At 34.9% G+C, this 13,770-nt stretch overlaps 1 long non-coding RNA gene across 1 annotated transcript; it reads right to left on the bottom strand.

The window, feature by feature from the left end:
* Positions 1-8,726: 8,726 nt before the first annotated feature.
* LOC112028074 (uncharacterized) lies at positions 8,727-10,593 on the bottom strand. The gene is made up of 2 exons (XR_002884587.2): positions 10,118-10,593; positions 8,727-9,094 (listed from the first exon to the last, which is right to left on the bottom strand). It is a non-coding gene; the product is annotated as an uncharacterized LOC112028074 (long non-coding RNA).
* Between the last annotated feature and the right edge of the window lie 3,177 nt (positions 10,594-13,770).

The raw sequence follows: 13,770 nt of genomic DNA on the forward strand, positions 1-13,770 counted from the left end.
AGCGGCCAAACAAGCAATCATAATACTCTAAACATAAATTTCTTGTATATGAGTAAGCCTATGATTTTTCAATACTCGACTACCTTCTTCACCTTTAAAAATGTCACGTCTTAATACGTAATGCTTGGAGCAAAGAGAGGGAATGCCACTAAGTGCGCCCCTCCAACCCTTTTATAGTCACCAATAACCTTGTCTTTTACATTGCATAATCAGTAACACCTTTGGTGTCTTAATGTTAATGCCCATCCCAATGGTGTCTCTACCAACATTTCCTCGTCATTACAACAAGCATGAAGCAACAACTTGTTGCCCTATCTTTTGCTTGCATTTGTCACAAGGACGCGATATAGTGGGCTACTAGTGCCAGCACATACAATAGCTATTTCACACCCCTATACTACATTGCCAAGTGATACCTTCACTCATTTCCATTTCAAATGAGTTGTCCCAAGGAGGCCAGCAGTATCACTCATGGCTACAACTTCATCGAAACCAATCTTGAACACAATCTTGCCAACTTGTGGCCCTATCTTCTGCTTGCATTTGTCACAAGGAAGCGATACAGTGGGCTACTAATGCCAGCACATACAACAACTATTTCACACCCTTATACTACATTGCCAAGTGATACCTTCACTTATTTCCATCTCAAATGAGTTGTCCCAAGGAGGCCACAGTATCACTCATGGCTACAACTTCATCGAAACTAATCTTGGCAAACACAATCTTGCCAAATTGACCAACAATCAAGCAACTCAAATATTGAAGCATCCCCAATGTGATCCAATTTGTATAGGGGCTCAAGATAGCCTCTCATTCATCATCATTTTCTTTTATAGACCCAAGTTAAAATTATAGTCAATTATCTACTCATTCTGCTTCTAACACGATGACCAACTCAAAGTCAAGTATAGCCGCATTGCAAACTAATTTCTATGCCTTACGTTTATCAGGATCAATGGGAATTGTCCTTGACATGAGCTTCGGCTTCAATGAGAGCCATGGCTCAACCTCATAAGTTTATACTTCTCAATGGGTCTATGATTTTCCAAAGAATATCCATCTTACACAATCAGTGACACATCCAAATACATCTGAGAGATTGGCAAAATATATACATATATATATATATATATATTAACTCACCAAGGTGAGTGTCACATTCTACTTTATCGGGTTTGCCGGGTTCGCACAAAGAACAGCTTCAACATCTCGTCACCGCATTTTGCATCAATCTCTTACAACAAAAACCTTGCTCCTTAGTGACGAAGGTTCATTCCTCTTTGCCAACAACATTGCTTAGCCAAAATCGGAACAAATAGGTCCTACAACCATGGGCGGTGAGCTACTACAAGCCCATTTAAACATTGTCGACCAAACAACCTTGCTACTCGTTGATGGGTTATCTCTCTCTTCTTCGACAACAACGCGTTATCCCATCTAGATCCTACAACAAGCATTTTTATACTTTTTTGAATATGGTGGTGGAACACCATCGCTCTTATCTCCTTCATTTTGCAACCAACATCTCACCTTCCTCCTTGGAGTTTGGCCTCATAGGTGCAAGATTGAAGGTGGATACAACAAGGCTTTGGAAAAATCTGATGAGCCTGAGTGATTTTAAAATATAAAAGATTTACAAGAGCCTGATTCTAAGAGTTTTGCGAAAAGGAATTCTGAAGCTCTTGGAGAAGTGATCTATGCCAAGAACCTGAAAAGTCAAAGAAAGAAGCAAAATTATAGTGATTATATCACAAAGTGAAGAAGACATGGAGGTGATATGAATGTCTTTGACATAAAGGCTATAGGAAGTGAAACCCCTTAGGCAACTCGTGCAATATTGTTACAAGAGAAGGAGGTGCGTTGGCTAAAGCAAAATTAATAAAAGAATGGAATGGTATGTTAGCTTTTATCTAAGTAGAAAGTGAAGCTTTTGGCCTAAAAGCTAAAAGCAAGTGGGTGGAGGAAATCTAATGCTACCTACAGGTGACTAAAGGAATGCAACTTGAAAAGAAAAGTCAAAGGCCATAATGTGGTAAAGCAAAAGTGGTGTGGGGCCTTTGCAAATATGAGGAATTCTCTACAATTTGATATTAAGGAGTTTTGTTTTTAAAAGTTGGCTACAGGAGGTGAAATTAGAGTAGTTGGCGTGGCATACTATCACAAGACAAAGCAGCTAGAAATTAAAAAAAAAACCAATTTTTATTGAAAGACAAGTTATAGGAATGCTAAGGGAATAAGCTTGAAGATTCCAAGGCCAAGTATGCATGTATGTTACAAAACAAGTGGTGTAAAGGCTTAAACCACCTAGTCATCCAAGGAAGAAATGTTGAAATTCCTCATGGTCGTATGAAGGCCACTTAGGCCATCCTATGAAGAGAAATTAAGTTACATGTGGGACATGAAAAGTAAGGACCATTTCGGGTTGGACCTATCACTTGGTGACTACTCGATTTTCTTGGACTTGTGACCATTAGGCCTGTCCACGGGTCGGTCCGGGTCGGGTTTGTGCCCAACCCGGAACCGACCCGACCAGATCGGGTCTTCCAAATTTTAACCCGCCGCCGACCGGAGGGTTGATCGGATCGGATGGGTCGGAGCTTCCACAGAGTTCGGGCGGATCGGTCGGGGTTGATTATTTGGAAAACGGCGAGAATCCGGCGAAAAAAAGATGAAAAACGGCAGAACTCCGGCGAATTTTTTTTGAAAAACTGTAGAAATCCGGCCGATCTCTCCATATCTAGCGAGATCTTGGTCATTTTCAGCAAGATCTTGGCTAGATCTAGCGAAATCTCGCCGGATCTAGCTTAAATCTTCCCAAAAAAATCTCAAATCTCGCCGGAAAAATGATAGGCGGTCGGATCGGGTTTCTCGGATTTGAGAGAAGGAGATCCGACCTCCGACCCGTTGATCTCGGATTTCGGAGAATCAAATCCGTCCCCGACCGCCGGAGCAGTCGGTTCGGTCGGCGGCGGGTCGGGTTCCGGTCGGCGGCACCGGATTGGTCGGTCCGGCGGGTCCTTGGACAGCCCTAGTGACCATAACATTTCAACAAATGGGTTTATTTAACCTGCGATTTTTCTTACAAGTGGGTGTCATGACACATGACATTTCTACAAGCGAGTTTCATCGACTCGTATCTTTTCAACAAAAAATAGAGTGTTTGGGTATGCTAATTCCCAAACCCGCAACATCTACAAGCAATGGGAAAAATCAACTACTACTCACACGCATGCTGTAAGCACCATGAGTGCTTGGGGGGCTAATGTTGATACCCATTTTTGCGACTCATTTTCTACAAGCTCGATTCAACCAAGCCCAACTTCATTGTGGGCTCAATTCATGTATTATATTTTATTTTTATTCTTTTAAGCATGGCCCAAGCCCATGTGACTTATTAGAAGAAATTGAGGAAGTGTGGTTTGAAGGAGATGGGCCGGTTCCTTTCGAACTTTTTGCATAAGCCCAACATATACGTGCTATTAAGTGGGCAAAGGATATTGGTAGCACCTTAGGCTCATAAAGGAAGTCTTGTACCCAAAATTTCCACCCCAAAATAGCTTTTATGCTCTAGGTGACTGTGTCCCAACTTTTCTACTATACCATTTTTTGCCTAAAACACATAGCTGACCCTAAATAGCTGGCCTGGTTTGCTAAAACAACTAAATGCAATCTCCAAGGAACTACCATGTCTAGGAAACATCAGCCCATGAATTTAGGCTACTTTATTTCCCAAATTAGGCAAAAAGCAAGGCATCCCTCTTATCCAATTAAATCAAATCTGACCATAGCTTCTTTGATTCATACCTTAGGGTTCAAAGCCTCTTCTATTAACCAAAAACAGTCACTTAAAGCACCCCAAGTTCAATACAAAAAGCCTCAATCAGATTCAAAATCAACTAACCACGTTCTACCCACATACCTAAAACTTCATATCAAAAGCCCATTCAGCCAGTCAACAATCTCACAATTCTGAAGTTTGGGGGTGGAAATGTGGGTATAGAGAAACTTTCCCTCTCTTCCTCACAACCTCTCTCAATTCCCTTTTCTCGCTGACTGTAGGTTGAAATTTCAGACTTGTTAAACCGCATTTTTCCCATAGAACTGAAACTTAAGAGCAAAAACCTACTAAACTAGGAAACATTCTCACAATTTTGAACCTTAGGGGAGGAAATATGGGTATAGGGGAACCTTTATTCTCTTCCTCACAACCTCTCTTAATTTCCTCTTCTTAGTGGCTGTGGGTTAAAGTTTCAAACCTGTTATGTTTTTATACTTTTTCTGCACTTTTGTTATTAGCATTTTGATTCTCTCTTATTAAAACACCATTAGCCTTTTGTTCATTATACATTTAGAATTTTGGGCTTAATTCTCCACAATAAACACTTCTAAAAGAACCCAAGGGGAGATTTAGACTGTTCTTGCATTTTCGGCCCTTGTCGCAAAACGTCCCCAACAAAAAGCAACGAAGTCACACTCCTTTTTAGCAAAGGAAGTTGGTGGTGCAAATAATCTTGGGTTCTTAAGGCAAGATTGTTACAACTTCTTGCAGGCAGTAAAAAAAGAAATAATTTAAGTTAGAGATGGACAAAGTATCATTAATCATTTCAAAAAAAGGCAAAGTGAAGATCTAATGTTCTTCTATTCAGTGCAAGTAGATCAAGATAATAGAATGTCAAATTTCTTTTGGAGAGATGGTAGGTCAAAATTAAATTATGACTCTTTTGGAGATGTTATTTTTTATACTACTTATCGAATCAATAAGTACAAATTAATATGTGCACCATTTGTAAGGATTAACCATCATTGGAACAATATTTTATTTGGTTGTGCATTTCTTGTAAATGAGATTATTGAGTCATTTATTTTGTTGTTTAGGACTTTTTACCGTGATGGGAGGTAAACAACCAATATCCATTTTTACAGATCAAGACCAAGCAATGGCAAATGCAATTAAGGAGGTTTTCCCTAACTCCCGACATCAACTTTGTTTATGGCATATTAGTCAAAATGACCAAAAAAAAAAACCCTTGATGGACTTTATAGTAATCATGATTTCCATGAAAGTTTCAATAAATGCTTATATGGAAATATGAATGTAATGGAGTTTAGGGCAACTTGGAGTGCGATGATTGAGAAGCATAAGCAACAAAATAATGATTGGCTTAATAGGTTATACCATGTTTGAGAAAAGTGGTGTCCAAGTTTTAATGTAGACATCTTTTTAGCAAAGATGAAGTTTACACAACGAAGTGAGAGCACAAATAGTTAAAATCATGAAAACTTCCTTGCCACTTATTCAAGTTATTGAATTTTATGAGGAAAAAGTGGCACAAATACGTCAAGAAGAAACAAATGAAGATTTTCATTGCAAGAATGGTGTACCTACAAAAGTTAACAGGTATGGAGGTATGTTGAAGCATGCTGCTAATGTTTATACTCTTGTTTTGTTTAAAATGTTTGAAGATGTGTTCTCTTTAGGTACAGGATTGAGTTGTGTTGAAACTAACCATCATGATGATGAATTTACTTTTTCACTAGTTGGTGGTGATAGTAACAGGGTGCCTATTGTGCATTTTAATCGATCTAATTTGACTATTTGTTGTGATTGCAAGTTATTTGAGACTTTGGAATTGTTATGTTGCCATGCTTTAAGGGTGTTTCTTGTGAATAATGTGAACATGATACCAAACAAATATATATCAAGTAGGATTATGCAAAAGGAAACTAGAACCAACCTTCCCGACTGGTGCCAACCTTCCTGCACCGCCTCTGCAACCGACTGATGTGGTTGACACCGGCGATCGGAACGTGAAGGGACATCCGTCACCGGTGTGGTGCAGTCATCGGAGCTACAATCCCTCACTAAAAAGGCACCGAATCGAACCGATATATGTGAAATCGTATATTAGTTTTTCAACTTTTGGATACAACATCATTTTATTGAGTATGGATTTTAATTCTTTCCTCCAAAATGATGTCGTATTGGGTATTATTATAAATTAAAACACACACACGCACACACATACACAACGGCACCGTTTGGTTCTAGGTTTTCAAATTTCCCTCACTATAAATACACTATTTCTCTCTCATAAGACTTAACTCTCTCTCTTTCTCGTTCTCGCCTCTCGCCGGACTGCTGCCTCGTTGCCTCTTGTTTGAGCTTGCACCCACTCATTGCGAGCAAGTGCCTATAGTCACCGGTAAGCCATCTTTGTGTCTTGGCCTCTTGGGTATCTTATTATTTTTTTGGTTGTTTGTAGTACAAACTGTACATGCTGCTGGGTTTGTGTTTCTTTGTGAATGTTTGCCTTACATCTACATGGGTTTGTCACTTTTGTGTTTCTATTTTCTTGTTATCTTTGTGTCCTGGCCCAGACTTTAGAGAACCAAGAATATAATGCAAAGGCAAAAGATTTGTTGGGTTTTGATTAGTTATTGGTCCACAGTGTTGTTGAGTGTTGACTCGTTTATCTTTTAATGACTTTGTGTTTCTGCCTTTCTAGTTATGCCATCTCATTGAAGTGGTGTGTTTACAATTTCATTTGTGTTGAAAATAAGAAAGAAGCACAGCTGTGCAAAACAGCATCACTTGAGTTGCAACTAAATGAAGCTTAACATACGACAACATTTTGTGTAAATGATAAACTATTGAACTTAATGTATACAGCGCCGTTTTGCTACTCCTTCCACAATGACTTGAATCACTTGATGCAAACGATGTCGTTTCACATAGTAGAATCTTTCCCTATTTTAGTTAATAATGGACATGTGTAAAGTGTTTATCCATTGACCAAACTAAATAGATGTCTCAGAACAATTTGTTAGTGGACACATGTTAGATAACTATTGTTCCAAGTCAGATAGCTGTTAGGAAGTTTATTATGTCAGTTTCATTATTTCTTGACAAGCTCTATTGCTGTATATACTAAACAAAGTACAAATTTTTTTTATGTGAACAGATATTTTTTATGTGAACAGATTTGTTGAATAGATTTTTTTAGGTGAACAGATTTGTTGTTAATGTTTCAAATCAAACCGACCAAACCGATTAAACTAAACGGATCAAACCGCACTGTTATAGGTCAAAATACCGACCCTAATCGGTATGCATCGGTTTTAATTATTACAAAACTGATCTCTACCAGTTCGGTAACAAATTTGAAAAAAAAAACCAAGCCGACCAAACCGCGCACACCCCTAAAATCAAGTAGATGGAGAAGAGATGCAAAGAAGAGTTTGACTTGTGCTAATTCATGTCAATTAAATGAGAAATCTTCTCATGCACTGTGAATGAGTGAGTTAAGTCATATGGGGTATAATCTTTTTGATAAAGTTGCTTCCTATAATGAGGTGCCCAAATTTGTCAAAAAGAAGTTGAGGGAAGTGACATGGGAGGCTAAATAGATGATTGTGGCTATGAATAAGTTTAAAAATGTTGGTAAAGAAAGTCATGAAGAAGATCTTACAAATGATGATGATTTACAAATTAGCTTAGTTGGTGATCCACCACATGTGAGAACGAAGGGAGTAACCAACAAAAGAATAAAAGGTTTGTTGGAAAAGGGAAAGAAAAAAAAAGGTTAAAGGTGCAACCACTTCTCAAGTTCCACAAGCTAGTTCTATAATGCATGGTAATTTTAGTTCTATTAATTCAAATATTGTTTTCCTTAGTTTTATCAATTAATTTTAACTTTGTTTCTATTCCTCTTTGTCTAGGAGAATCTACAACCTTGCTTTTTTCACCTGAGATGTGTTGTGATTGCCCTATGGTTAGCTCTACAAGAATGTTTTAAGAAAGTTTCTTTTTGCCACAATTGAATCAAGTACTTTCTATAACTAAAGTTCATCATATTCTTTTATTTACTATTATTTTTAATTATGATATTTTTTTATGTAGATCTCTAACACATCAAAGGATGACACAAGACTTTGAAGAATCTTGGATAGTTTTTATGACAACTTTTTGGACAATTTTTTGTGAAGCATGTTGGATAGTTTTTTTTTTTTCAAGAAAAACAACTTTTTGGATGACTTTATGCACAGTTTGTAGCCGCTTTTTGGATAGCTTTATGCACAGCTTCTAGCCGCTTTATTTAGATAGCATTATGCACAATTTGTAATAACTTTTTGGACAATATTTGTAGCTGGCTTATGAAACTATTCCAACTAATAGTTGCTAACTATACACTTATCATATATGTGAGAATGAATATTTCTTTCACTATAGTCTTTATGGTTTTATGGTTTTATTTGCCACTTTCTTTTCCTTCATGTGTAATTTGATTATAGCAGTTTTTCAAATAGTATTTGAGTATTTTTAATGGACTTGTGAACTATTCAAACAACTTAAAGGTTTAGCAATCAAAGTTCACAAGTTATGTTTATAACAAATCATTCTCAAAAATTTATTTAGCATTCCCTTGAATACTGATACTTATTGGCTGCCAAAACAGGATATATGAACAAAAGAATTTTAGTTATAACTACATTCTAGCTTTAAGATCATTTTTCAATTCATGTTTTTATCTTCACTGTCATTTTCAACGTTTTAATATGGTCAAATTTACATCCTTACACAAATATATTAGTATCAATTGTATTCATGTGGCTCTTTAAAATATAAAGAGGTGAAAATTGCTAAAGACGAAGGCCACAATTCGTTGGACATTATAGAAATCCAGTATAAGAAGTTAGAACATATAAAGTATAGACATCTCAAGTGATATTGCCCAAAAGCTGTCAAATTTATTCTTTACAAAATCCATTGGGCAGGGTGTATTACATATGAGAACCCATTTCACAAGTCTATACATGAATAACCATTATATGCTATAATAACAAATCATTTACTAACTCAAAAAAAAAAAAATTACAAAAGATTTGCCCTAACAAATCTAAAAGGGAAAAATTTTCCGAACAATTTCCTTCTTAATGTCTTCAAGCTATGTTAAACAAATAGACTTTAAACAATGATAGCTTCTAAGCAACTAGAGCTTTAGCCTTAGTCCATAAAATTGTAGTTTTGACAATAGTGCTGTCACAACATATAAGTCCATGTTTAAAGCTAGATGCCGATCTTGCAAGTATCCTAACAATAGTAGACAACATCAAAAGTTTAGCAACCAAAACAGAGAAATTTTCAAAATCCAAAAGTTCAAAACTATAAATGTTGGGAAAAGAAAAACTTTAGTGAGGCCAGTTTAGAGCAAAAATAAATCATGCTAAACTTCAACCACGATTTCAAGATTAAGTTCTTTCTATTAAGTTTAAGAGAGTACACACCGGTTCAACCCAAAATTGAAGGAAGAAATTAAATGTGATATTTATGTCTATAGTTTAGGATAAAAGGGTGATATATATGTATATAACCAATCAATTTGAAGGTGGCAATTCAGAGGAACCAAAGGCAAGCAATGGAAAACCAAATCCAAATCCTCCATGTCCAAATCCAAAAGCCCCTCTAAGATCTACTACCCCAAGTCAAAGACCAACCATTTCATCAATTCAATCAACAAAAACCACCAAAGTAACACCAATTGTAAACCAAAAACTAGCCACCAATATTAGTAGTAATAAGCAAACAAATGCAACTACCACTCCATCAAAATTCACAAACCAAAGGGAAATTCATAATAATAATCCAATTCAACAAAATTTAGAACCCAGACCAAAACCAAGGAAGCAATCATGTTCACCAAGTGTGACGAGGGGTCCAAAAGCAGAATTCAAGCAAGAGAATACAGAATCAAATTTTATACCTTATTCCATTTTCTCTTTATTATGAGTATGAAATTTGAATGAATTTGTAAGTAAACAACTTTGTGTTTCCCTTAAATTTTATGACATAGCAAAAGCTAGAAATAATATTGTAACCCAAATAACATCAAACGCCCACTAGTCACCGCCTCCGGCATTCACCAACCCAACTCACAAAATCCAGAAAAAAGAAGAAGAAAGAGTTGCCTCCAGCAACCTGCCTATCCTTGGTCATTGACACATGCACACCCAACTTGGGTTTCATACCCATTATCAAAAATCTTAAAATTTTCAACAATACTTTAATCAAAATCACGAAATGAAGCGAATTGAAAAAGAGATGGGATCAAATTACCTTTAGGTGAGCAAATCTGAGAAAAAACTTGTCGAAATCATCAGAGACCATGGTATTTGTAAAATAGCAGAGTAAAAGTGGAGAAGATGTAGGTTCTTTTTGCGGTTGTTGGATCGTCGCCACCTGGTGGATTACCATCGACTGGAACTGGAAGAGACAGATAATGAAATTTGAATTTTGAAAAACTCAGGATAAATAAAATTTAAAGAAGCTGGCCGGGCTATTGAAATTTGTGAGGGTATTTTATGACTTTAAGGTGTTACACGTTTCCTATTTTAATTGGAAAGGCTCACCAAATAAGGAGCTGACATGGAGAGAGTGATACTTTCTCTGTAATGTTTAGGTGAATACCGACTGAGGGGAGATTCCACACAAGATCGGTGCACTATTTCTATTTGCCTCTATATTCACAATTGAGTTTTGTTTTTATTTGCTTTTCTTAATGTCGTTGTTTAGATCCTAGTGACTTTCGAATCTGGGATAGTTTGAATATGTCCGGCTATAAAGTACTTAAATAAAAATATTTTTTTGTTTAGAACTTTGTAACTGACAAAGCTATCTAACATTCAAATCTCCCTTCTCCAATTATCATAAAAATATTTATGAGCTTCTTTTTCTCTTCTTTTTTCATAATTTTCTAACACTGATTTTTCAAGCCTTTTATCCCTAAAAAAAGGAAAAGAAAAAACACTAGATAATTCCATTAGATTGTAACAAGGACACAAGCCAATGTGATATATTTTTCTTATTCTACTGAATTTAAATTCAATTGTTCGATCAATAAAGTGATGTTCAATCATGGCTTTCTTATTTTTCTAGTCTTAATAAAATAAGTAGCAACTTCGTACAAAACTCTCTATCTAGAAGGTTAAGTATCATTAGATAATTAACAGGACCCATAGGCACATATTCACCCGAGGTCGCGATTTTTCACACCAGCTATTATGGGAGGTTATCATGGTAGGCCTACACGATATCATTTTATTTAGGTAAGGCTTGATGTGTAGAGCCACAGAGCTAGTGGTGACGACATCGGTTGCTGGGTGAAAACATAGCCAGAAATTAAGTAATGGTATTATTATTATTATTATTTGATTCAATAAAATTTTCAATGAATTGAGTAGTTTTGAACAGCTCTGATGGACTAGCTTGGTGTTTGATAATTGAAACAACCAACGTTGTAATTGCAATACGTCTTTTTTTTTTTTTTTTGGTTGGAATGAGGACATGGGGCAATCGAGAAGGTGGATGGAGCTTCAAGAGCAAATCTAATAGGAGGAATTGGTTGTTGAAATTTCTTTGTGTATATATCCTGTATCCATACCAAGAAATTGGTAAATAATGAAAATGTAAATCCCATATTTAAAAAAAAAAAATTATTGTGAAATTATCAATACATCACCCCCAAAAACAAGGTAAGATATTATAAAATAGCCAAAGTTTAGCTACAAAATTGGTTGTAACTTAAAGCTACAAACCCACTCAATAAAATAAATACTACAACATATTTTGAAAATCTAACCATTGAATTATATGTTCTTTACGTCCTTAATACACATGTTAAATTTTTTGTCAATCGGATATCATTTATTATATAATCTATAAGCTTATATTTTGTGCATAATTTTAAATTACAAAAACTTGCAATTTAAAAATTTTATTTATAACATAGCTATTGATATTTAATTTTCTTGAAATTTTGCAAATATGAAGGATATAAGAAGAAGATGTAATCCAATAGTGGATTTGTCAAAATTTATATCCAATAAAAAGATATTAAATAAGTTTGTAACCTAAAGCTACAACTAATTTTGTAGTTAAACTTTGTTCTTATAAGATTCCTATAATTTGGTAGAAACTTCAAAGAATTTATTTCCAAGAAAACAGAAAGAGAGAAACATGGAATGTATTGATTACAATGTCGTTGCATTATCTACAAGCAAATATCAAACCATGCTTAGGTTATTAAATCCAAATGAATTTGGCTGGTTTAGTGGATTTCAGTTTTTTTTTTTTTTTGGGTAGAAAATCAGGATCTTATTAACTTAATAGCACTTGAAGTTAGCTCTTTCAAAAGCCTTGTAAGTTGTAACTCAATTGACACTTACATTTAGAGTTCACATCTCCCCATTCACAATTATTGATGCATCAAAAAAAAAAAAAAAAATTATTATTATTATTATTTGATTCAATAAAATTTTCAATGAATTGAGTAGTTTTGAACAGCTCTGATGGACTAGCTTGGTGTTTGATAATTGAAACAACCAACGTTGTAATTGCAATACGTTTTTTTTTTTTTTTTTTGGTTGGAATGAGGACATGGGGCAATCGAGAAGGTGGATGGAGCTTCAAGAGCAAATCTAATAGGAGGAATTGGTTGTTGAAATTTCTTTGTGTATATATCCTGTATCCATACCAAGAAATTGGTAAATAATGAAAATGTAAATCCCATATTTAAAAAAAAAAAATTATTGTGAAATTATCAATACATCACCCCCAAAAACAAGGTAAGATATTATAAAATAGCCAAAGTTTAGCTACAAAATTGGTTGTAACTTAAAGCTACAAACCCACTCAATAAAATAAATACTACAACATATTTTGAAAATCTAACCATTGAATTGTATGTTCTTTACGTCCTTAATACACATGTTAAATTTTTTGTCAATCGGATATCATTTATTATATAATCTATAAGCTTATATTTTGTGCATAATTTTAAATTACAAAAACTTGCAATTTAAAAATTTTATTTATAACATAGCTATTGATATTTAATTTTCTTGAAATTTTGCAAATATGAAGGATATAAGAAGAAGATGTAATCCAATAGTGGATTTGTCAAAATTTATATCCAATAAAAAGATATTAAATAAGTTTGTAACCTAAAGCTACAACTAATTTTGTAGTTAAACTTTGTTCTTATAAGATTCCTATAATTTGGTAGAAACTTCAAAGAATTTATTTCCAAGAAAACAGAAAGAGAGAAACATGGAATGTATTGATTACAATGTCGTTGCATTATCTACAAGCAAATATCAAACCATGCTTAGGTTATTAAATCCAAATGAATTTGGCTGGTTTAGTGGATTTCAGTTTTTTTTTTTTTTTGGGTAGAAAATCAGGATCTTATTAACTTAATAGCACTTGAAGTTAGCTCTTTCAAAAGCCTTGTAAGTTGTAACTCAATTGACACTTACATTTAGAGTTCACATCTCCCCATTCACAATTATTGATGCATCAAAAAAAAAAAAAAAAAATAGCACTTGTGGGTTGTGGCTCTCCATATATAAAAGGCCTAGAGTTCAAAACTTCACATCCTCGTGGCAAGCTCCTCTTAACTTTTTGTAACAAAAAAGAATTCCAGTAGTAGATTTCTTCGATTATTATATATAATTGTAGGTTATAATATATATGAGTGATCTTACTTTGGAAGTAAAAGAATGAAAAGAGAATAAAATTAGGAAAAAGAATTTTAGTGATTATCTTGAGCGAAGCCACAATGCACACAGAAGTGCCATTTGGGAAACCCAATGCCCAGAACGGTAGAGAGTATGGTGATATCAAATGCTGATGGTCGCTCAAATGCTGCTTGAACGAGAACATGAAGCTTAATCAAGCGAGCCAGTTACATAATCTACTATTTTTGCTAA

This window comes from Quercus suber, unplaced genomic scaffold (assembly GCF_002906115.3).
Source record: "Quercus suber isolate HL8 unplaced genomic scaffold, Cork oak 2.0 scaffold_118, whole genome shotgun sequence".
Taxonomy (NCBI): Eukaryota; Viridiplantae; Streptophyta; class Magnoliopsida; order Fagales; family Fagaceae; genus Quercus; species Quercus suber.